Here is a 26365-nt window from a genome sequence, read left to right as displayed (position 1 = left end):
TCACATTAATCTTCAGGTTTCCCCCAGCACTGAAGACAGGTTTCCTCCTATAATTGAAAAATAGATTTGATTTATATTCCATAGTGCCACAGCTTCTACTGGGCTCTCTCAATGGAGCAATCTGGGAAACAGGGAAAAGGCCTAGTTTTGAAAAAAGACAATTCAGAGACACTTATGGAGCAAATGCAATAATAGAGGCAAAGATGTTTACAAAAGGGTTCCAACACCTTTTGAGTGATCACAAGGTTAGATAGGATGGGAGGCACAGAGAGCCCAGGCACAAAAGAAAGGCAACACAGGGCCTTTGTCCCAGAAGTTGCACTTGCTGTGTCCCACACATGCCAGGAACTTGACACATGTCTCCACTGAGTCCTCTCAACATCCCTGCAACAAGGTATTTTTTATCTATGATTTTCTAAAAGTCCAGAAAGATGGGCAACTTGCCCAGGTCACATAGCTGGCAAATGCCTGAGTGATAATTTGAACTTGAACCCAAGTCTGTCTTGCTTGGAGACCACATTCTTTCACAAGCTTCACAAGAAACACCTTCCCTTTTGGTCCTGCTGTCTAAACAGACACCTGTGGCCTGAGAGTATACAGTATGACACCTCTGCCAGAAGGGAAGAATATATAAGCAAAGCCACCCAAGACATTTAGTAGCTGTTCAGGTAGTGACACTCAGGGTATTTTTCTATGAGGTTTATGGTGTGAACTGTTAGCATTGTTTTCCTTACTTTTTTCAGGTTATGCCTGGAAGCCAAGATAATCACCCATTATGGTTATTTTAGGAGACCCAAGTGATAATGGGAAGCACTCTCAGCCTCCAAACTCCTGGACTAGGTGCAGAGGTAGGTAAAGTTTTCTGTAAAGGGTCAGATAATCAATGTTTCAGGCTCCATGGGCCAGACAATCTCTGTTAAAACTACTCAACTCAGGGGAAGGGGAAAGGAAAGAAGGGAAAGGAAAAACTATGAGAAAAGAAAAAAAATGGAAACGAAATCTATGTAAATAGGGAAGGGTGGAGGGGGTGAAGGGTGCACAGGTAATGGGGAAAAAATAAGAACCAAGATGCATCATGTACAGGTACAAGCACCCAATGACAAATGTAAATGTATTGTATGCCTAAAATGTACCAATAAAAGAATTTAAGAATAAAAAAAAACCCTACTCAACCCTGCTGTTCTAGCATGAAAGCTGCCAGGGCCAGTGCTACCTAAATGAATGAATTTGAGGGGTGTGAGTGTTTCAAGAAAACTTTCTTTATGAACACTGAAGTTCAAATTCCATAGAATTTTAACTTGTCTTAAATTATTTCTTCTTTTGAATTTTCTATTTTCAAATTTTAAAATGCAAGGACCATTCTTGGTTCATGGGCGGTACAAAAACAAGTGAAGACTTGGATTTAGTAGCCTGTGAGCCATAGTTTGCCAACCCTTGCTGTAGAAGATAACATTTTATTTTATTTTTCCCTGTATAGTGATGGTTTGCTTTCAGAATATTTAAAAAAGAAGAAAGAAAATCAATTGTTAACTAATTAGTGAAAACGATGGTATATAACGACAATTTCAATCACACTGACACCAATTTTTGGTCAGAGGGGTTACACACAATAAGGTTTATAACTACTTTTTTTTTTTACAAAAGGGTTTCTTTTAATTGAAACTTTGATTGATATAACTTCGGATTAATATGCAATTGTAAGACAATCAGAAATACTCCTTATATCGTTTGCCCAGTTTTCCCGTTTTTATGTTATTTTGTAACATTTTAAAATCCTGTTGTATAATATCACAACCAGACCATTGACATGGATGAGATCCACTAATTCTAGTCCAATTTCCCCAATTTTATTTGTATCGGTGTGTGAGCGTTTATGCATGTGTGTTCAATTTTTATCACTGCAAGGATCCTTCCTGTTACCCTTTTCATAACTACAGCCAGCCCCCTTCCTTCTCCAATCCTTAATCCCTGTCAACCACTGATCTTGTCTACGTTTTTAATATTTTGCTATTTCAAGAATATTACAAAAATGATACCATACAGTGTGTAACTTTTTGCTCTTAGCTTTTTCACCCAGAGTAACTCCCTGGATATTCATCCAGGTTGTGTGTGTCAATAGTTTGTTCCTTTGTATTGCTCCATGGTGTTCTGGGGTATAGGTTTACCTTAGTTGGTTGAACCTTTCACTTGTGGAAGGACATTTGGATTGTTTCTACATTTGGGTTAACAAGAATAAAGCTTCTATGGATGTACACAGGCTTTTGTGTGAGCATTTCATGACTCAGGGATAAATGTGCAAGAGAGTGCAATTTCTTGCCTATATGGTAATCACATACTACTTTTTAAAAATTCCCTTTGCACATATTTTAAAATATGCTTTTTTTAAACATTACCACAAAACACTCTGTAACAAATGACACCACTGTAAAGGCCTTTTAAATGTTCCCTGCCATCTTGTATTCTTGTTTTATATATCCAGAAACTCTAGACTGCAGAACTTAACTGACCCCAAAGAGTTAGTCAACAGAGACAGAATGGTCAGTACTGGCTGAGCCTGTACAAGAAATCACTTCTTCTGTCTCTCCCATTAGTGTTCTCATCCCAACCTGCTGTGCCAATAAAATTACAGACTGAAGCAGCCAACGACGTGATGTTTCTCATCAAGGGAGAAAGAGCAATGTTGACTTGGCTCTTCAGGACACTGTGAGCTCATATCCAATGGTCTGTCCTTGCTACAGCCTCCCTCAATGGAGCCTTGTGTGGCTTCTTCATTCAGAACGTGAAACTGCCTCACAGTCCAGGCAAATGATCAGGGACAGCAAGCGTGAACATGCAAACAATGTTTAATAATTCTCCAGCGTGTGCATGGGAACTGGAAACTAAAGCTCAGTGACCGCAGCAAACAAGCCCTGTTCATCAGGCCCTGAGGGCTTCTGCAGCTGCGAGGTTAACAAGTTGACTGTACTGATGAGAGAGCCTTGTGCTCGTTTTGATAAATTATAATTCTGCAAATCTGAACCTCATCAGACTAGTTTCCTGGACTGACCATAGAATTTATTTTGTTTTTGTCTTAGACTTAGAAATTGTTTTTTACATGCCACTGGCCACTACCAGAAGTGCAGATATTCTGTCACCTTTCACTCTGTCCTCCGAATCTAGGAGGCATTGCAACAGTACATCGATATCTGAAACCACTGGTACACAGTGGAGTCGTGAGATTAGTAGCATCAACATCAGCATCAGCATCTTGGCAAACATGGTAGACATGCAGATTCTTGGGCTGCATCCCAAGACCATTTGGGATGGCAAGTAGGGTCTGAGAATGGGGAGAGACATGAGGGAGGGGAGGGGATGGGGAAGGGAAAAGGATCAAGATGTGATGTGTATATGTACTAACTCCTCTCGAAGAATATATTCATTATGTAGGACAAACATATACTAATAGAAAAAGAAAGGATTTCTGCCAGTAAGTTCAGCAAGCTTCTCTTTCCCTAGCTCTCTCCTGGAGATTCTGAAGTTTATTGAGCATCAGCACTGTCTTCAGTCACTTTAGAAATATTTTAGTAAATAACAGAAAAGCAAGCCATATAATAATGCAAAATAATAATGAAAAAATCCCAACTAAAAAAATAGTTTCAATCCTTTTTGCCAATTGTACAGTCTTATGAGGGTATAGTCTGTATTGATAAGCCAGAGTTCTTCCTTTCTTTTTTGTGTTTTGCATTACTGAGGATTGAACCCAGGGCCTAGTACATGCTAGACAAGCACTCTGCCACTGAGCCACATTGCCAGCCCTTTTTCAAATTTTTTTGAGACAGGGTTTCACTAAATTGCCCAGACAAGCCTCGAACTCATGATCCTCCTGTCTCAGGATCCCTACTAGCTGGGGTTTCAAGCACTGTATTGCTACCATTCCTAGAAGAGTTGTTACCTCTGACGACAAATCGTAGTTGTCTTCATGTATGCCATGTTTGTTATGTTTCTAGAGAAAATGTTCAGGTTGTGCCTTTCCTTAGTACCTCTAGAATTCTTTATCAAACTGTAGTTTCCTTGTAGCCTAAATAAATAGGAGACTAATAAATTGTTGTTGAACAAATGAATGGATTGTGTGTCATGTTATGCCGTATTTGCTTCTTCTACCAATAAACAGTACACTTAAAGGTTGGAGAAGGTGTAGATTTTGTTTGTGCTGGATTCTTGAAAATTTTCTCACTATCCTTAAGTAGGCAGACACTTCTCCGGACATACTAGGTTAATGGGAGAGGGGGAGAGAAGGGAAAAGAAAAAAACATGAGAAAAGGAAAAAAATGGAAACAAAGTCTTCATAGATAGGGAGGGGCAGAGAGGGTGAAGGGAAGGCAGAGGAATGGGGAAATATAAGAACCAAGGTACATCATGTAAAGGTACAAATTCCCAATGATGAATGTCATCATACTGCATACCTAAAATGTATCAGTAAAATTAATGAATAAAAAAATTGCTGAAGGGCTGTGGATTTAGCTCAGTGGCACCACGCCTGCCTTGCAAGTACAAGGTCCTGAGTTCAGCCCCCAGTACCAAAAATAAATTGCTGAATATACAAAAACTATCCAAATAAAACTGGATCTGTGGTGCTCCTGCACAGAATAGAAATAATTTTACTGTGAACATTAGTTTTATGGGCATGTGTAAAAACTAATTTAGTACTGCCATTTTGAATACTGTTTAACCTTCGTCACTGCCTACAAAATGCATGTTTTGGGGAGATCTGTGGGGGCACTAAGAAGCTGTGACAGAGCTACTTTCTTTCCACAGGATCCCTCGTAGAACAATGAAAGGAGCTAAAGACTATCCAGCTAGAGGCACTCACAGGATCTAGCTTCTACTACAGTTTTTCTAGGTAAGAAAAAAAATAACATAGCTTCACTTGATGATTCAAATTACAACATTAAGGTAGGGACGTCATAAGCCTTTGATGTTGAACTTTTCTGTTTTTCTGTCCCTTTCGTTATTGTGTACGACTGAGAGTAACTGACACTTGTAACAAGAGTATTATGACAAATAAGCACCCTTGAAAGTTCAGGAATGTGAGGAGGAAAAACATGACACTCACGCTTAGGAACATAAGACAACAGCAAGGAAGACCTGTGCTCTTTAATTTTCATCAGAAGGATGGGAAATGCTAAGCGTTTTCTTCAGTGGTCTTTGTGATAGAGACTTCAAATAAATACAAGGGGTTTTTAGGCTACTTTAGAGCAAAATGAGAAATCATTCGTCTCTGCTTTAGAATCTAAGAAGAGGAAAAAGAAAATTAGCTATGTTTATGATAATCAGACTTCAGCAATGAAGGACTTAGGAAAACAGCTGTAGTTTCAGCCTCTTTCAGAAGTCAATATGTTTTTCTATTCCATCAAAAGAATACGTCCTTGAGAGTGACAGGAAAAAGAAATGGCCACAGACATCAATTTATTTAATTCTGTATTGCTGCCATCTTTGTGTATTTATAGAAATAGGAATTTTTTGTTGATTAAGGGTTTTGCCCTATTGAAATGTGTCTTCAGGACATGTGTATTTTTTAAATGACTAACATGTTTCTGATCCAAGAGGATATACAAAACTAGGCTGGGTAAAGCATCATCTTCCAAACAAATTTTAACTTTGTGTTTAATTTGTTCAAGCATTTTAGATCATTTGTCTCCAGGCAAAACTCTTAAAAGTTAGTATTGAGCCAACATGTGTTACAATAGTTGCCTGAAATCACTGAATATTTAGTACCATTAATGCTAATTCATTTGAGCAATGGTTCACATGGAAACCTTTAGCTAGATCTAGTTCAGACAGATTCTTTGAAGGTATAAAGCTGTTTATTGTGAATGAAGGGGCGGGGTGATAGAAAATGAATGTCTACCTTCAACTCTGGTAAATCATTGTTTCTACATGCTATCAATCCTCTTCATTAGCTTGTAGAAACAAAGACATCTTAAGTACTGCCTATATTCACAGGTCTCTGAAGTATGTTTAAAACATTCTAAAATATTCTGAGCATTTTGGAATAAAAGCACTATTAACTAACAAATTCAAAAACCTTTTAGTGGGCTATCATCAAGAATACAAAAAGCAATAAATGCTGGCAAGGATATGGAGGAAAAGAAACACTTATATGCTGTTGGTGAGAAAGTAAATTAGTACAGCCACTATGGAAATCAGTATGGAGGTTCCTCAAAAAAGAGAGCTACCATTTGTTCCAGCTCTGAAAGAAATAAAGAGGTACCTTCATATCCATGTTTATTGTAGTACAATTCACAATAGCTAAGGTATGAAAATAGCCTAGATGCTCATTAACAGATCAATGGATGAAGATTATGTGTTATATATGCAGAACAGAATATTATTAAACCATAAAAAGTGATGAAATCATGTCATTTGGGGGAAGATGGATGAGATCACAGATCACCATGTTAATCAAAATAAGCCAGACTTAGAAAGTCAAATGTAATAGTTTCTGTCATATGTGGAATCTACAAAAAAGTGAAAGACGACAAAATTAGAAGAAAAACTATTAGAGCAAAGAAAGGGAATAAGAGAGAAGGAGGATAAAGGGAAGTGAGATAATGGGAGGGTTAAAATGACCAAAATACATTACATGCATGTATGAGTACATTAAAATAAAATCCACTCTTCTATATAATATATAATAGGCAGTAATAAAAGATTGTCTTCCCAACATCTGTGACATTCTGTCCAACCTTACAGGTCACTAAATAGCTAGTGATTGTGGCATGGCAAGCTGAGGTTTGTGGGAACAAGTTGAGTTCTTTACAATATACCTGAGATGGGAAATTAGATATAAAATTTGGTTTATTTGTGGAAGGAGAGTGCAGTGTGTTTTCATGTGTGCACCTGTGTGTGTGTGTGTGTGTGTGTGTGTGTGTGTGTACTCCCGTGCTTTGCACATGGTAGAGAATTGCTATCTTTCTCATACTTAGAAATATTCAGGGCCGGGGATTTAGCTCAGTGGTCTGCAGCCTGCCTCACAAGCACAACATCCTGAGTTTGATCCCCGGTACCAAAAAAAATTTCATATATAGTCTTTTCAACTAATTAAGTGGTATTAATTTGACTTATAATTTATGACCCTTACTCATACTCTTCTATTTATGACTATAAAACACTATATTTTTGTCTTTAAAAGTGAGCTATAATTGCTAAATTTATTGTAAACAATGACTTCACATTTATCCATTACATTCTTTCCTTCGTGTTGTAGTCACTTTTCTCATCACACATGACACCTACAACTTAAAGGAGAAAGTTTTATTTGGGCTTGCAGTTTGTAGAAGTTTCAGTCCAGATATAAGCCCTCATAATCCAATCACCTTCTAAAGGTCCTGCCTATGATCCCATGAGGATTTAGGGGAACATCGACATACAACCCATATCCACCCCTGGCCCCAAAGACTTATTTGCATCTCTTTACACAAAATGCATGTAGTCCATCTCTAAGAGTTGCCATAGTCCTACAATTTAACACTGCTGAAAAGACAAAGTCCAAAATTTCCTCCAAGACTTAAAGCAAATGCTCAGCTGTGAACCCCTTTAAAAATTAAAAGAAAGTTAAACACTGCTAAGATACAATGACACAAGGTAAACATTCCTATTCCAAAATGAAGAAATAGAGGGATAAACCCAGTGAGACCAAACCAAGACTGAAACTCATCAGGGCAAACATTAAATCCTATAGTTCCATCATGAGCACCCAGGGCAAGTTGTGCTGTGTGAGCTCCGAAGGGCTTGGGTAGCCCTGCCCTAATAGCATTGCCAGTCCTTGCAGCTGTCTTGGGCTCTCTCTTGGGTTGCTCTCTGCTAACTCCTGTGACGTTCCTCTAGACATTCTACTCTCCTGGCTTCTCCAACTTTCTGGGATCTCCACTGCACTTTTGGCTTTAATCTCACAGCTTCAGGCACTGCCTTCTCAGGGGTATGCTACCTGAGATCCCATGCCTTCTCTTGAAATCTGAGTGGAAGCCTCCCTGATCCAACAACTCCTGTATTCTGCATGCCTATAAAAATAACACGATGTGGATGATACTAAGGTCTGTTGATGGCTCCAGTAGTAGACAGGCCCTTTTGCATCATGGCTGCAAGGACCTCTGGGCTCCTGGATGGCTGAACACTCTGAATGGAATCCCAAGAAGCCAATTTTTTAAATGACCTTTTTTTTGAGCTGGGTACCCTGGAGTTCTCAAAACAGTTTTTTCAGCCTTCCACCCTTTATAAAGCAGTTTTTCTGTCTTCTATCCTTAAACCTGCAAAGAGAGAAGTCTTGATGATTCTTGACATGTCTTCAAGCCATTTTTCCTATTGTTCTGATCCAAAGTATTTGGCTTTTTTAAAAATGCTAATCTTTTCAGCAACCAAGCTCTCCTTTGGTCAGTCTTTGCAGGTACTTTCTGGAGAACTCAAACCTTTTAATATCACTCAGCTGTGCTATTTGCTCTTGTTTCTCAGTGTAGAGGTGGCCAAAATTACCTGTGCCACAGCCTGAATGTTGGGCTGCCTTTAAATTTCCTCTAGCTGATTAATTAGCCCACTTTCCTTAATCTTAGTTTTCCAAAAAGTTGCAGGACATGAGCAAAATGTAGACAGATTTTCTGCCAGAACATAACACATATGGTTTGAGGTCCAACTGCCAGTGGAGTCCTTGTTCCCAACTGAAACCTCCTGAGCCTAGTTTTTACTGGATGCATTTCTATCAGCATTCTGGTTTTCTGAGCTCTGACCAGAACATCCTATCAATCTCTCCTCAGAGTATTCTAGGGTTTCTTTAGATAGCATCTCCAAACCTTTCCAAACTCCTCCTGCAAAGCAGTTTCAAAGGCATCTAAACCACATGGTCAAGTAGAGTCACAGTGAAGATCTCACATTTCTGGTATTGAAATCTGTCTTAGCCACTTTTCTCATCACAAATATGACACCTGACACTCACAATTTAAAGGAGGAAAGGTTTATTTTGGCTCACAGTTTGTAAAGCTTTTAGTCCATAGTTGGCTGGCTCCAAGGCAGAATGGCATGGTAGAAGGGTCTGAACTGAGAAAAGCTGTTCATCTCATGGTGACCAGGAAATAGAGAGCAAAAGGAGGGGCCAAGAAGTGAGATATAGCCTCCTGGGTCATGCCTGTAATGACCCACATCTTCACAGCAAATCAGCTATAAGCCTCCACAATCCAATCTCCTTCCTAAAGTCCTGCCTTTAATCCCGTGCGGTTTTAGGGGGATCGCTAGATATAAATCATAATACCTCCCCAGTCATAAGGCAGTGGATATTCTTTTTCTCCACCCCTCAACTATTTCCCTTTGGGACACACTCTTTTCCTCCCTTTCATTTTCATAAGTTCAATGTTCAGAATCCAGAGAAAGCAAGAAACAAATAGATGTTAAGTGGGAAAAAATCATTACAAATTAGCATTTCCACATTTGTTCTCTTTGATCTCTCAAAGTCTCTCACTTAGTCCTTGCCTTAATTCTCTGGTAAATTTCAGGAACTCTTATAATCCTCAAATTAAGAATCTTCCAATATTCTTCCCTTGGGAGTTCCCTGGAAGATTCCTGGCTCCGTGCAATCCAAAACCCTGAGTAAGAGCCCTATTTTATGGAATAACATGAAAGTATGCTTCCAGACAGGCTGTTTTGTAACATTCTACAAGTTACAAGACCAGTGTGTATAGCCATTTCCCCTGAGCTTTTCTAATCAGTAAGCTAAAGAGAGTCATTTTAGTGTTCATTATCTCTTATGCCAATCTTTTCTCAAATCTGGGATCATAAGTGGTGAGGTTTGTTTTTCCCAGAGATAGAGCCTTTGTTTCATGGCTATCATGATCATGAGCAGTCCCATTGGCTTCAAGTCCTAACTTGCAGTAAGAAAAAGACAAAATCGCCCATCAAGAGACCCTGGAACACAGCCAGGCCATCGGAATGGAAGCAATGGTCTTTGCTTCCTTGAAGCTTATCTGTACTGAACACGTGCTCAGCCTAAAGGGCAAATAAATCCCCCATCCACTTACCCAGCTAAGATAAATGTGAAGGGAAGGAAATAGTAAACCTCTGCAAACCAAACTGAACTAGGCAAATCCACAAAACTAAGGTCAACGAGTAAAAAAGTAGGCCATGTATCTCATATTCAGTCATGGGAAATGCAGTTTCTTTTGACTGAACGTGTTAACATGAACCTACAATTCACACAGCCTAAAAGACAACAAATTCCATAGGAGTCTAGGTTACTTTAGTCATAATGTCATTCTTGGAAAAGGTCAGGAGAGTAGAAAATATGATCTTTATAATTTTTGTGTACCTAAAGGGCCAATTCTCTATTAAACAATCATAAAGAGTGGTCGTTTCAGGGAAACACTAAAACAGTCTTTAAAAATAGTCAGTAGATTCCAGTGATTTATGTCACAAAGAAACAGGACCATCTTAAGTAACACATGGGCAATGAAAGCAAGCAGATGTTTGCATTCTAACCAGGGCACTAATGGAGGTGCTATGGCACTCTGTCAAAGCAAAGTTTGCCATCTTCAGAATTGCCCACTGGAGTTTTAAATACAGCTGCATAATTGTGAGCTAAAAACTGGCAAGTTTTCCCTGACCACTCTAAGCCTCATTCCTTGCTGCAGGTAAGAATTGATAATTCGGTCTTAGCACTCTGTGTCAAACTAGTTTTCTGAAATGGGCCTTGAAATGTGTGATTGACTGTAAGATGAAACCTGGCCATAAAAACAATTAGTTGGATGGCTAAATTACAAACATAAGTTATTATGAGCAAAGTCACAGTAAAAATGAACAAGTAAAACCAAACCCAAAGGAGACTGGATTTGGAATTTCATGTGCAGGCTGTAAGCCTGGCAGTTACTTAATCAAGCATTGGGTATTCCGGCAAAGCTTGACAGTAGAAATGGATTCACATGCAGTCTTTTCCTTTCCTCTTTCCTGCACAAATTCGAAGCCTTTTATAAACATTAAGCCAGGCACTGCTGGTTCAATAAATGACTTCTGGGAGTGTGGAAGGCATTTGGAGGATTAACTCTTTAGGCTACCAAGCTATCATTCACTGACGTAGAATAATTGTTTATTAAATCAGGAAGAGCCAGCCTCCTCTGGAGCACCTCCCACCTTAGAAACCCTGGATTCCTACCACTCAAGCCTTTTGGAGTAGGGACATTTAAAAGGCAAATTACCATTACTCTAACATTGCAGAACAAAACAATAACAAAGGCTAGAAGCCCTGCCATCTTGAGAGATCAGATTCATTAGGATGGACACCACCAGGGTGGTATTATGAAGCCTTTCTCGGGGATTCACCTTTTGGCTGATCATTTTCAAATGTGAGCTAACAACTGCCCTCCCCAATTTATTTTTGTCTTCTTTTAATTTTCCACCGTCATTTCTGTGCTCTCTACTCCTTTCATCTAGATAGCTGAAGAAAACCGTTCTCCCAGCCATCTCCCACTCCACAGTGCCCACTACAGCTTCATTCATGCTTTTTGATTCATTAATCTTACCTTCTTGTTTCTTACTTTCTTCTTTATTTCTCTTTCTTGCTCATTTTTTAAACTTTGTAAGCATTTCCTCTGAAGTGTCTTTCTTGCTGCTTCTTTTGATCTCCCTCTTTTTCTGTCTGCAGGATTTTCTAGAAATTTGTGGCTCACCTCATCTTTTCCTGATCCTTTCACTCTGCACCTGTTTGGTGCCTGTTTGTCTGCTGGGATTTTGTTTTTAAACCGGAATGGGAGCTTCGTTGAAGAGGAGAGAGTAGATGTTTGCTGCTTTGGGAGCTCCTCTCTTGTAACATCTCCTGCTTGTCCCTTTTTTCTGTCCCTTTCTCTGTTTTTTTTCCCCTGACCCCTTTGGTCTTCAATTTATGTTCTAAATCACTATATTTACTTGTAAAATCCCCACTACTGACTTTGCAACTTTGTAAACAATGGCTGAAACTTACCCTCCTTAAAATAGAGAAACTTTCAAATGGACACATACCCTTGTATTTATGTACTGCACATAGAAATGTACATGGATACATATAGTGCTGCTTTATCACTGATAGTGATTTAGTGGATAAAATAAAACTGGATGTGCTAACACCGATATGTGGAAATAATGTACTAGAGCTAATCCTACTAGACTTAAATCCTTAAGATGTCTTTGAAGCATCGATACAATACTTTTTTTTAACAAAATAAACATTTTAAAATATAATAATAGGCACATTTCACTGGAATCATTAGTATTATACATTAAAACATAGTTAACTTTGAAATTCTTGATCCACAGCAATAAATTATATATCACACAATTATTTTCCTCACAAGAAGACCGGTCATTTATAAGTAAACTTTTGTATAATTTAAAACTCATATGTTGACTTATGCTACCAAAATACAGGCTGGAGTAAGCAGAGAAACAAATAAATCAAATAGACAAGTATGTATAAAATGGGCCATTTCAGAGATAACATAGGACAGATTTTATTAACTAATTTATGACCTACAGTCTGTTGGCAGAGGCCTTCTTCCTCCCCAGCTTGTCTTTCCAAGCAGGATAAACAGAGCAGAAGCCTCAATGGTGTACAAAGCTCACATCTTTATCTCTGCAAGAGTTTGATTTGGGGATCTGGAAACAGAATTCTCACCATTTTTCATTGATTGTAATGTTTGATGTGTTTTCTCTTTGCTGTGACCTTCACTCTGGAGCGTTCTTCCTGGTTCTTTCATTGTCCTCAAACCATTCACAAAGGATTTATTGGCAGGTTAACTCCACTCTTGGAGACAAAATAAAGCCATTCTCTGGTTTGATATTATCTAGTTCTGGTTCCTTCTGTTTCACTAAAACTCCTAAAAATTCAGGCTTGGAGTAACTGCTATCACACATGCTAATGGGAAGTTTCTATGTAACACCCCTGCTTTTAACTCAGCAATGACACAGCCAAGTGGGCTTTATAAAGTGAAAATGGCATTCCCTCTGGGAGAAACATTTCAGGTTTAAAATTGGCTTTTTACACCACCTTTATAACTTGAAATGCATTTGCACCAAAATGGGCTATGCAGAGAAAAAATTATAAAGGGAGGGGGAAATAGTAGAAAGAGGAAGCTCTTAAAAACATGCAGAGACTTCTATTTTCAGACACCAGCTTCCAGTATACACCTCACACTCACTCAAATCCCAGCAAAAGCCTCACATCCAGATCAAGACCCAAGCACAATCAAGTCACCTGTAAGTACATACAAACACCTCACAATATTACACCCAAACATTGTACAAATGAAGTGACAAAATGAAAAACTCCTACTCTGCCCCGGGTGTTTTTCTATATGAAAATAAGTGCTGTATGTAAAGAAATAACTGAATAGGATCTTGATGGTAAATTTAATCATTTTAATAATTCAGCAAAAGAAAGAAAATGTGGTTTTTAATCTGCATTTATGTATACATACACACAAATTGTCAGCATATAGTTTGGCTCCAAAATAAAGAGATTCAAGTAAGTGTGCCAAGATCAAAGGGAAATAATGGAACGAGGCAAGAGGATATTGGTAATGACTTTCACCCTACAATACCAGAACACCTGCAGAGAGAAGCTAATACCTGGATTCCACACGGCCTAACCCTTTCTCCCCTTTACCTGCCCATTCCAAGGTTTTCCTGACCCTATGGCTGCAGCTTTCACTGCCTAATGACTTCCTTTAATGAGAGAATATTTAGAGGCCAGAAAGGAATTCATTGAGGTCACTCAAGGGCAGTGGAATTACATGTTACACAAAGTATTCTTACTGAATGAATGCTAGAAACACAGAATGGCAAAACCTTCACCCAAGTCCTACAGGGAGTGTGGAGTTAACCAAGTGTGCTCATCTGTTAGTGCAAACTCTTCAGTTTGCATAAATCCTGTAGTCCTTTTATAAATGATAACGGATCTCAGCTGAGAAAAGTGGTGTAGCTTGTTCCTATATGGGATCCCTTAATCCAAGTTGAAGGGAGGGTTAAGGGAGCTGGAAAGAAGTAGAAGGAATTCACCAGACAACTGAAGTTAATAGCCATCCTGTACATTATCAACAAGGAGAAAACTTCACTTAAGAAAACTTACAGAGTACTGAGATGTCAGTTGTCAAGAATCTCACACACCACACCACTCCCATCTCACCCCCAGGAAGTTATTGAAAATAGCTATTCTCCCTCCAAGGTTGCTAGTGAATTTGTGGATTAGTGAATTTACTACAATAGTAACTCATGTGTGGGACTTGCAAAGAAGTGATTTTCATTTATTCACATCTCACTTGATTTTCTCAACAACTGTTACAGTAGATGTTTATGACTTGATTTTTAAACATGGGAGACTGAGGCTTAGAAAAATTTAGCATCTCAGCTAGTGAGTGCAAGAGCTAAGATTTGAACCCACACCATGACTCCCAGCCTTAAAGCTCATGCCTTTTCCACTCCATCTGGCTACAAATGATCCCTCTCCTTCCCCAGGCCAGGTTATCTTTCCACATTCTCTGCATCATTAATGACACCACCATCCTCCAGTTACATAAACCAAATTTCTTTGATACCTCCTGGTCCCTCACCATCTCTCATGTCCCATTCATTACCCACTGCTGTCAATTTAAACACTAAAATACAACTGGAATCCATCCACTACCCTTCATTTCTATATACCATGATATTAGTAGGTGTAGATATCCTTTACCTGGTCCACTCTCCTAGCTCCTGTCTGGTCCACTCACATTCACTCTGATGTCCCTTAGACCTGATTTGTTTTCAAGGTTGCTGCCTAAATCTTGGAAACAGATCAAATGCCCATCAGCGGACAAATGTGTTCTCTCTAGATTTATTAATCATGTCTTGCACAATGGGCACAATCTTTGCTGTTGTCTGAGAAATTATTTCTGATTTCATTTTTTCCAGATCCTCTTTCGTTGCTAGTTCGGGGAGTCGAGGTGGTTGAGTATCAGAAAGTTCCATCCCTTTGGGGTTGCTGTAGGTGATCTGGAAGTTTGGTTCTGAGGGTTGTTTACCTGTCTTCTTATTTTGATGGGGGGAGGGTGTTCCTGGAGCCCACGCAGCTCATCTCCTCTCTGTTGGGAGCTGTGGAGCACCTACCCGGAAGCCTCCTCCAGGCTGGGAGCCGTAGCACACCGACCCAGAGGCCTCCTCTGGGCTAGGAGCTGTGGCACGCCTCCAGCTGAGGTAATTCTGCCCTGGAGCATCACAGCATAACGGGACCATTGAGGTCTTAGCTGTGATCAGAGGCAAAAATGGAGTTTTTGGCCTGTAGGCAGGAAAACTAGGCCTGATAATAATTTTTTTTTTTACAGGAATACATTTACCCGTGTTTGCGTGATAGTCTATCAGAGCTTGTCTCCTTCACTATACTATTGTCTACTTGATGTGGGTGAGATCCACTTTAACCTTAATGTGTAGGGTGATGCCTGGTATAGAGCAAGCATTTGATAAATATCATTCAATCGCTGTTGAGCTCCTCATTTCTTTGCTTCTTCTTGCCCCCTCCATATTCCTCTACCCTACCACTATCCCATTTCTTGTCCCATCCTCATGTAACCTTTCTCTTTTAGTCTTGTTTTCTTCTCTTTTCTTTTTTTTTAAATACTGGGGATTGAACTCAAGGGTGCGCTACCATTGAGCTACATCTTCATCCCTTTTTTATTATTTATTTTGAAACAGGATCTCCTTTAAATTGCCCAGGGGGGACTCAAACTTGCAGTCCTCCTGCCCCAGCCTCTCTCAGTGCTGGGATTACAGGCATCCATCATTGTGCCCAGCTTCTTACTTCATCTTAAAGAAATCCATGCCAAACCAATAAATATGGCAACTAAAGATGTCACTGTCCCTAAAGCCGTGTAATTTCTGCTGAAACACTGTTGATACCTTAAAAGACAACTAAATCATGCTCTAATGTTGAGATTTCAGGCACTCAATGAACTGGGAAGACATAGTCTATCTCATGAATTCTCAGAGAAAACTCTGTCCCAGTTTAACCTAGCTAATGCTGAGAGGTATCTCCACTTATCACTGATCAGATTGTAGCCATGACATCACCGTCATTGCTTGCTCATGAATGCTTTTGATCATAACAGTTCCTATCATTGTCACTTCAATTTAATCATAGGCATTATATTAAACAAATCTTATCCATTAAGAGAACACAAGTCACACACCTTGCAAAGCCTCTCAAAGAGAGAGGAAGTATAAAGGGGATTATTGACAATGTGTATTTTACTGTAATAGATTTTTGGGGGGAAAAAAAAGAGGAAGGCGAAGAGATTTCCCCCAGGCCAAAGAGAGATTTAGATGGTCTTGGGATTGGGTAGGACTGGCAGAAAGAATAATAGATATCAAGACAGCCTATAGAACCCTGCAAGCATGCTGAGTCTTAATGCATTTGTGGACGCATATTAGAAGGATTAAAGAATTAGCTCACTGAGATGTGGAGTAATTGATGTTGAGTAACTTAGTGGACATGCTTAGGGGCACAGATGGTTATCTGCATTCCCTCATAGGACCACCTGAGGAAGATACAGACTTGGTTATCTTTTGGTAGAAGCTCAGAGATAACAGAAAAACTCTTTTCAAAGAAATGTTATAACTGGCACAAAGAATGATGGTATGATGCAGAAAAACACAAACATGATGACTCACAGTCGAGATGTTGAAACTCCTTAGAAGTATATTTTACCTACATTTTACATTTAATGCATGCAGAGGATTTTTAAAGAATCTGCGGAAATAAGCCCAAAAGAATGCTTTCAATAAATGTTGCATAGAATATTTAAGTGCCAAAAAATATTGTGTTATAGATTAATTCGATTTTTTTCTTTCCTAGTTGAATACCTTAAAATAGATGCTATCTGGGATTCAATGAAAATAAGCCAGATGTAGAGACCCTCTTGATGTACATTTTGATAAATCTGCCCCGTTTCCTCATCATATAAACACCATATGGTCCCCACTTGCCCTAGCAGGAAGTGAGCTCTTGCCAGGACCCATCAGCCCATGGACACATACTCTCCACATCTTGGGAGCTACATCAAATTACATGTTTCATTTTTGCTGGGACAGCGTGTGGTAGCTGGGAAGTTGGAAATAGTGGGGTCTGAGGGTAATCTTGGGGCCTCATACTCTGAGAGAGGTCCACCCTCCAGATCTCTGAAAAACCATTGACATGAGCTGAAGCCAGGAAGATGTTCTACTTATTAAGTAAAACAAGTGATTTTTCTTCAACCCATTCACTAGCCCAGCATCTCCTGCCACTGTTATTGGAAAAACTTTCAAGCTGGTAAATTAAAAATATAAAGTGAGTATGTTTTGTTTTTTTATGAAGCATAGTACATTGGGAGAAAATTTTAAAAGATTGGAATTTATATTGAGATAATATAAGACACTACAGAAGGAAGAAGTCTTTAGAACAAGGGAGGGCCTCAAACACAAAAACTTACAGGGTATGAATATGTAAAACAATCAGAGAATTTGGTGCAAGACATGGGAAGGTATATCATGCTTCACTAAAACATAAAATTTAAATCAATGAGTGGCCTGCTAGTACAGGTCTGGTTCTACTTCAATCCCAGAATTGTTTATTGAAGATGCTCAATCTACCCCCACCCATTTCAGACCCAACCAATATATACTTATTGGCCTCATGCTGAGCATTGTGCATTCATAGACATGATGATTTCGAATATTCATAACTGTCCAATGAAGTGTGTATTTATGGCTCCATTGATAGATCCACAATCCACTGCTTTGGGAGAAACTTACTGTTCTTTGTTTCCTAACTTTAAGCCAAGGCTATCAGTTCTAGTAAACTTGTTATCTGTTCTCTGGTAGTTTATATACTGTCTTGTTCCCCAAGGTAATACATGATGAATGTGTCAGCACAGATATAAATAACTCCACAATTAGATACTCAAGGGGGAAAATAATTTTGGTTTAACTAGCCAAGGCCTCTGTTGCAGAACAATACCTATAAATAATGCAGCATTTCCTGGCTCAACTCTTTGACCAAAATTCCAATTCTGTCACGTGTTAAAACTCAAACTGTCAAATTGACAAGGTTCTGCTTAATTTCATTTCTGTTTCAAGTTTAGACAAGTGAAGAGCAACTCACAAGAGAGTGTGAGCATACTCACACACAATTGATGTTATTCTTTATGCAGATACAGCTATTAAGGCCATGCTTATCTGAGAAAGCTGTATCCCCCAATGCACTGCAATTCATTTTCATTTTCTTTTTAAATGAAAAATAGCATTAACTGAATGTGTGGCATTAATATATGAAGTAAATCAATGTGTTTAAAAGGTTCCTTCACAGATGATTCCCTTATATGTGATTGCAAGCAATTAATTGAAAAACAAAAATGTACTTTTACATTTAACTAGAAATCCTGGGCCTTATCACTCCATCAACTAATCTTTCTTCAAATATAAATACATTTTAAATTGGTTTTACTAATGCTGTTGGTACTTGGAAAAACCTACTGGTATAAATCAGTTATTAATTCATAGTCTCCAATTCTTTCTTTCTTTCCTTTTCTTTCTTTCTTTCCTTTTCTTTCTCTCTCTCTCTCTCTCTCTCTTTCTCTCTCTCTTTCTTTCTTTCTTTCTTCCTTTGTTTTTGTGCAGTACTGTGTATTGAACCCAGGACCTTCACACTGAGCTATGTTCCCAGGCTTTTAAATTTTATTTTAATTATTATTTTTAATTTTGAGACAGAGTCTCACTTAAGTTACTGAATTCCCCCAAGCTGGGCTTGAAATGATGATCCTCCTGCCTCAGCATGCCAGAGTGCTGGGATTATAAACACGGGCCACCATGTTCAGCTCCAATTCTATGCTTTACATATACATTCTTAGAAATAACAGTAGCTGCTCTTGTCTGTTTCATGAAGATTGCTACTAGAATTTATAGCTTAATAATTTCCAGTGGATTAAAAACCAGTATAAAAGCTTTCTAGTTAACCTAGTTAGCAGAAATATCACTTCTCTTTGTGGTACTTCAGGAACCCCCGACAACTCATGATAACAACTTAACAACTAACAACTTTCTCTCGCACTAGGAAAGCACTCTAACACTGAGCCACACCCCAGCCAGAGAGACTGGTCTTAAAAATTACATTAGCAATATATAAAGTGACATCATCCAGCTCTGTGTCATTTATGGATGTCCTGTAATGGGATCCAAGCAGTGCCTTTCCTCTTTTAGCACGTGCAGTTCACTGGCATCTACTTGGATTCCTCTGACATAGAAATCTGGTCAATGAAAGCATGAATATCTAAACATGTCAGTTAGCTGTGCACTGCCAACCAGTGTTTTGTGCCCACTGGTTGGGAAACTCTGACTTAAAATATGACCAGCAAAATAATGGGTGATCAAGTAATTCTAACTTCACATGCTGCACATCATTCAGGTCATAAGATTTCTCTTGCACGGATGCCATCTGTTGCAAGAAGATTAGGTTTAAATTCATCTGTCTCTTATATACTGCTTTCTCTCCAGAATACTTAGAATAGGACTTTAAAAGGTAGTCAGTAAATATTTACTGAATGAATGTAACAGGAATTAACATCACAAAATGTTTTTGAAAGGTAATTGATGTCAAATGGTAGGCATAAAAAGTTCACCAGGGATAGGAATGCTTAGTACATATTTGGTACAGTGTCCAAGGAAAAAATTTACATTTAATACATAACCTTTGAAGCCATGTTCTTTTATGTTCATTGCCCCTGGACTAAGCCACTCTGGTGTCAGGAAATCCCAACCAAACAAACAGCAGTTTCAGAAAAAGAAGTAGTAGCAATATCCAAACATTCAAAAGGATCTCATGGAGAAGCACTCTATCATCAGCTGTTCAGGTCTTTAAGAATAAAACAATACACACACACTACAGAACACCTTCTTAAATTCTTTATGGAGTGAAGAGGACAAACTGGATGACACAGAGCAGGCCTTGACACTCCCACGATCACACGAAAGATGGTAAGAATTAGGATATCTTTCTTTTCATTGCACCCCAAGGCCCAGGTGTTAACAGGGTTATGGCCTTTTACCTCACTCCATCAATATTCTGGGTCTGGATTGTGAGAAGCAGTTTCGTATCTTTTACATATCATGGCAGATAAAGAAACTGATCCGATCTGTATAATATATTAGGGAAAACTGAGGAAGCTATGGAGGTCAGAGATAATTTTCAGGACATCCACTCCACCCAGGCACAGTCTGATGGCCCAGGTGTGAAGAGGCATAAACAACTAGGCATGTCTGCAACCCACTCATCATCTACCCTGCTCTGCAGCCTGTCCACCTGGAACCTTGGGCTCCAAGAATGCTCCTCATGATGATCACCCAAAGAGCAAGCCACAAGTAAGTTGCAGCAAACCATACTTCTCTTGGTGCACACCATGCCTCCCTCGAGGAGGCACAACACAAAGGCTCTGAGAATTTCTATAGTCCTTGTTTTTCCCCAGTAATTTTCAATCTCTTTTCATCAGGACACCTACTAACACCTCACAGGCTTAAAGAAGCTGCCAAATGGTTATACCTTCCTCACAAGAAGACCGTGCCCAGTGACTTGAGAAAAGTTAATGCAACAATACAGCGTCCTAACTTTCTTTTCTTAGAGAATACTTCAGACACTAAAATAACTTTAATCCTTAAGAAGAAATCCTCCAGGAACTCTGCTAATGCCAGAGGGTTAAACACCATAATCAATATCATTACCCCGAAATGAGCTGCCTAGGAGCCGGGATTCTAGTCATCAGCAGTTACTCATATTCCACTGGCAAGGAGAATTCTAAACATGAGATCCAAAACCCTGTGCATGACCCCCACCCTCCTCGCCCCAGAGGACTTCTCTGTCTTTCTGGTTATATATTCCCTGGGCTGTTAATGTAATTAGTGTATAATAACTATGTACATATCCACTCACAGGAAAAACGGCAGACATGCTGGTTGATTTGGCTTGGGGCCATCTCATCGGCAGGGTGAGACAACCTGGTATTAAACCATCTGTTATTAACTGTATATTTTAAAATAGTGTTTTGTTTCTCCTGGGTTACTCTTATCAATATCACAATATTAACACTCCTATTTTCCGAGCAGCGCCAAGCAGATAACAAACAAGCTTTAAAACATTTGCACTGTCCCTGCTACTGCTTGCGTTATTAAAAATTTTATTTACTGAAACATCCGCTGTCTTATACACACCTCTTTGCTGTTTCATTATTACAGAAGTGAGCCAGTTTCATTTAAACATGTTTCTAAGGATAGCTGCGCTGCTTGGAGTCAAGAACCCTGAATTAAATCAGTCATAGCCTTTGTCTTTATGAAGAGGCAGCTGCCCATCTGTATTAAGACAACAGTCTCTGTGAAGAAGGGACTATGACTTGCAATTTTTGTAAAAAGTGGCCATTCCCTCAAATCTACTTGTTTGCCCCGGTTACTTTTTACTAAGTTTCGTAAGAAATTAATTTCTCAGTGTCAGAAACCTTGTGCCACTTGTTGCAGGCAGTAGCACAATCATACCCCCTGGGCTCTTAGGACTAAGTCCTGTTCATGATGGAAAACAACAATATTCCTTTAGAAAAATGAGCAGTCACATCACTCAACACAATTATTCAAGCTCACTGAATTCCGAAAACCATTTTGCCCAGAAAAAAATAAAGATACTAATTTGTACCTTATTTCAAATCACTTCTGACAGCTATAAAAAAAATGAACTTTCTTCCCCAAAGTTTTACTTATGGCTCAGAACTTGGAGAAAATAGATTTTTTCCCCTTCCCGGTTGCCTCTTATAATTGGCTGTTCCCAAGTATAAAACCGTCCAAGTCTGTTAGACACTTTCATATTTCCAGGTTTAATTATATTCAGATTGAGATTTTTGTACACACTTAAATACAGTCAAAATTTAACTCGATTGACCACAATGCCCTTGACATAAAGCTGTATTCATCATTCTTGCCTCATATATAAAGAGATACATGCTAGTTGTCAAAAGGCAGGAGCGAACTCCTACACACTTCCAGAACAAAGAGGCCAGTTCGGCTTCTTTCTTTCCTCAGTGTCTCAGAAGCTGTCCTTTATTGCACGTACAGGATACAAGGATTTTGCTGCTGCGTGAATGAAAAACGACACCTTCAGAATGCCTTTTTCGTGACAAATTACACTTCAGCAGACTAGCACGCTGCCTGCGGTTTTAAGAAACCTGCTTAGATTTCCTAATACTTCCCTGGGGACTAAGCGTTCCTCGCAGAGCACCCCCAAACTCATTTCCACTGTTTTAGAGTCAATAAAGATGAGAAAGTATGCTCATCGCAATGGTATAGAAACTCTTGCCTAGTAAAAACACGCTCTGGAATGTCTAAGGGTCTAAGAACCGTTGCCTCGGTGGAGTTTTAGAGTTCTGATGTGCAAACCCGACAGAGAAAGTTGGCTGGAGGTATCTGCGAAGCATTGTATTTGCTCAGGAAAGAGCTGTGGGGTTAGAGGCTGAGCACTTTGCTTCCTGGGTGAGAACAGTGAGGCGTGCCCCTTAACAGAAGCAAGCAGAGAGAGAGTGGTAAGACTCACCGGCTTCCCCATTTTTCCCAAGATGGGGGTTTTTGTTGCTCAACTGTGATCTGAAAGAGGCAAGCCGGCAGGTCCTCTAAGCAGGCTGCTGGGGGGCAAGTGCTGGCTCCACGCTTTGCCTCGGATCAGCTGAATGGCCGGGCGTTTGGGAAGCTTGCTCTGTCCAGCTGGGAGTCGCTCCCCCTCTCCAGGGTGTGTGCTTACAAGCCTCTCAGTCAGCGCACAACTCCGCCAAACTCAGGTCAGCCTAACAGGTTTCCTTATATAGGTAAACATGAATTGCATTCCTGGTGAAAGAAGTTAACTAGGAACCCGGGTAACCTGGTTAACCCTACACGTGCCAGAGTGCCTTAGAGTCAGTCAGCCTGCATAGGCTTTGGTTGCAGTACAAAGGGATTTGTGTGATTTTAATTAAAATCATCTTTATTCTGGCAGTCTGCAAATTTGGTCCTTCAAGAATAACTGTGAGTCAACAGTTAGTATTTTATATCTTGGGCTCTGACAAACCTTTTATTATCTGAACGCATCGTAGGAAGAAAACCAAAGAATAGGATATTATAATTTGTCCTTCATGTTGTTAAAACCAGGGTAACTGGTCTTGAGATTATTTTCAAGGAAATAAAACATTTGATAGAAAGAGAATGTGAATAAACTTCCAACAAATAAGGCTCACAGCTTTATTTCAACTTACTAAGGGTCCACTTTCACAGGCCTTCAGGAGATAATGCAATATAATCATTGTATGTTTACTCTCTTTACAATGCAGTAATTGCTACTGTACTCTTGATGGGAGAAATGACACATAATGACATCTCTTGCAGAAATAACCCTCCTAAGCCACATATTGGGATGCTATTCAATGGCTTCAGAAAAAAAAAGATTTGTGAATTTGCATAATTACATGTAAAAATTTTAAACAATTTCCTGAATTTAAGAAGGTAAGAAAATAAACCTTAAATGAACTCTATAGGTAGGAGGCTTAACTTTAGTCTTTAAACATAAATATGTAACTCATATAATTGTTTAATAATTGACTTTCCCCCTTACCTTTACCTACTACCTAGCGAAATAAGACTTCTTTTTCATTTTAACCCATTCCTCTGAAGACTTAAAATTAAGTTGAGATATGAGACTTTCTTATGTGTTGCAAGTAAAGATTGCCTCCTAAATAAGTCCTATATTTAAAAGAATCATTTGTCTTATTTTGTCCATCCATTGACCGTGACAACCTTATTAAAAATAGCTCAGTGCTCTTTTGCGTCTCTGCTCTGGAAAGGGGAGAGTGTGAACGTGTGCACACCATCTAAGACAGCACCAAGGCAAACCATTCTCAAAGAATTTCTGCCAAGAAGAGTGAAGCACAGACATCCCAGTCAGGAGGGGCATTTTACATTGGGCGAAGACTTCTGTATACAGCATCTTTTCTTATCTCCTCACGGATGCTGTGAAGTGCGAATTATTTCCTTTTAACAATAACAAAATTGGCTCACATGAAATAAAGTGATTGGTCCAATGACACATGATCAGTATGTGGCAGATCCAAAGTCACAGACCTTCTACAATTTAACTACAGTAGCATTTCCAAAAATGGAATCAATTTTAAGAGATAGAACATTAAAATGGCAGTTTTCCATGTTCAAATATAATTTTTAATAATCATATGTCCAGAGCGTTTAAACACAATATACAAATTGATTAAAATACTTTCTATAAAGTTGTAACTTACTGCTAAAATAACTGCCTCTGAATGTCTTCAGAAAGATCATAAAATGAGATAGGAAGTGCATTTTTATTGAATATGAAATTGGGTTATAAAATATTATGAAAATATAACTGCAAATATTACACACATTTTTCTCTTCACAGTATACACAGTATACCCATCTCTATTGCATCAAGTTAAGACTCATCTTGATTTCCCTATTGAAAGGAATATTAGCATTTTCTATTTATTGGGATTTCATTACTCTCAAATAAAACTGTGCCACGCTAGGTAAATGGCTTTTACAACTATAGTCCATTTCTGATCCTGCACCCTTTATTCCGTCATAATTCCCACTGAAGCAAGTTTTGTTTATGCAGGAACTTTAGACTTTATTAACATGTCATTGCAAGATGAAGAATGCATGTTTTTCCAGGGCAGGTTAGATCTTTAAATGCCTTAAACTGGCCTCCAAATTTGTTCTTATGATTCTAAACAAAAAAGCGTTTAGATTTTAAATGCAAAATGTTATAGTCTGTAATTATTGAATTGCAAGGTCAAGATGAAATTTAGATCTCAAAATAGCTTATTTCAAAGAGGGAATATAACCTTCTGCTAAATCCATTTTGGATACCTCAAGAAATGGTTTGCAAAAGGTTGGGTCACTAAAGCAGCATGAATTCAACCTAACCATAGAGGATCCCAATGAGAGAGTACTTACAGCTGAGTAATTACACCATGCCAAAATTTTGCACTTATGGGAAACTAAATAAAGTACAAGACCTACTTGAAGAGGAGAAAATATCATTGTGGTTTAAAGAAAACATCAGGGGATAGATTTTAGAAATTCCCAGTGATATATAACTAATGAGTAGTTGAGCTATAATTCAAACCTCGGTCTGTCAGACTCCAGAACACTCACTATTTCTGCTGCACCCTGTGTACTGCACACTCTCCAAGAACATGCAAATGCTTTAGAGGCAGAAGAAACCTCGAATCCAGTTCCATCTCATGGATATGTGATCTTAGGTAAATTACTTATCGTTTCTGAGCATCACCTCCAAAGTGAAAATAAAAGTAGCTGCATATCCCACAGATTTCTGCAAATACCCAATGAGATTTCCTTTAATCAGTCCACATATGTTACTGATGCTTTCTATGGTTCAGGCATTCTGCTATGCCCTGGAAAGACAGCCATAAACAAGCTAGGCATGTCTCCCCTCCCTCGTGGATCTTACAGTCTTGCAGGAAAGCCTTGGGATATGAAACTCTAACATTTCCCACAATACAAGAATATCTAAATGAAGTTTTATTTCAGTACAGAAATATTAGTAGACAAATGCTATACAAACTGCAGTTGCCACTGTAGTTAATCACTTTTATTAACCAAAGGCTGGCCTTACCTTGATTAGGCCTGGTATATCTGGGCTGAACCAAGTAAGGTAAATACCAAGGAAAGGTAAAACTTGGTGAATTGGTCATATCACAACAATGTCCTGTTACCTAACAATTGAGGAGGATCACCTTGTTTTATCAAAAAACATTTTGAACATACCCCAAACTCTGGATGTTCAATGAAGTTATTTTTATCATTAATTCTGTGCATAATGAAGTGATGGAAATGCATAAGAAATACACCCTAAATATTGTAACCAGTTATCAGATGACCAGTGTATTTTAAATTCACTTTCAAACAAGAAACATTTAATTGGTATGGACTATGGATAAAAGTCTGTGAAAGATACATATAGAAACAGAAACACAGAAAACAAATGGTCTGTACCCTTAACAGAGCTTTCTAAAACATGCTATGATTGTTATTTCAGGCAGGATAGGTGAGGTTATACTCTGGTTACAAGCAACCCTCAAATCAGTGGCTTGAAACAATGAAGGTATAGTTCTCACTCATGCTACATATATACACAGATCAACAGGAAAGACTCACCTATTCATAGCCACTCAGGAAATATGTGTCAATATTTTGGACACATACTGCCATAGTTGCTGAGACAGGGACATGGTGAATCATGCACTGGGTTCCAAATTTCACT

The 26365-nt window shown here is 38.8% G+C and overlaps 1 protein-coding gene across 1 annotated transcript in view; it reads right to left on the bottom strand.

Moving 5' to 3' along the window:
* Positions 1-22762, bottom strand: part of Mid1 (midline 1) — a 372860-nt gene extending 350098 nt beyond the window's left edge. The window contains exon 1 of the mRNA XM_013067893.3: positions 22613-22762. The gene's annotated coding sequence lies outside the window, so the exon portion shown is untranslated. The remainder of the gene's footprint in view (positions 1-22612) is intronic.
* Between the last annotated feature and the right edge of the window lie 3603 nt (positions 22763-26365).

Source organism: Heterocephalus glaber, unplaced genomic scaffold (genome assembly GCF_053883595.1).
Source record: "Heterocephalus glaber isolate CG9 unplaced genomic scaffold, H.glaber_assembly_v1.0 deba00001594, whole genome shotgun sequence".
NCBI classification, from domain to species: domain Eukaryota; kingdom Metazoa; phylum Chordata; class Mammalia; order Rodentia; family Bathyergidae; genus Heterocephalus; species Heterocephalus glaber.
This window is presented reverse-complemented; position numbering and strand designations above follow the sequence as displayed.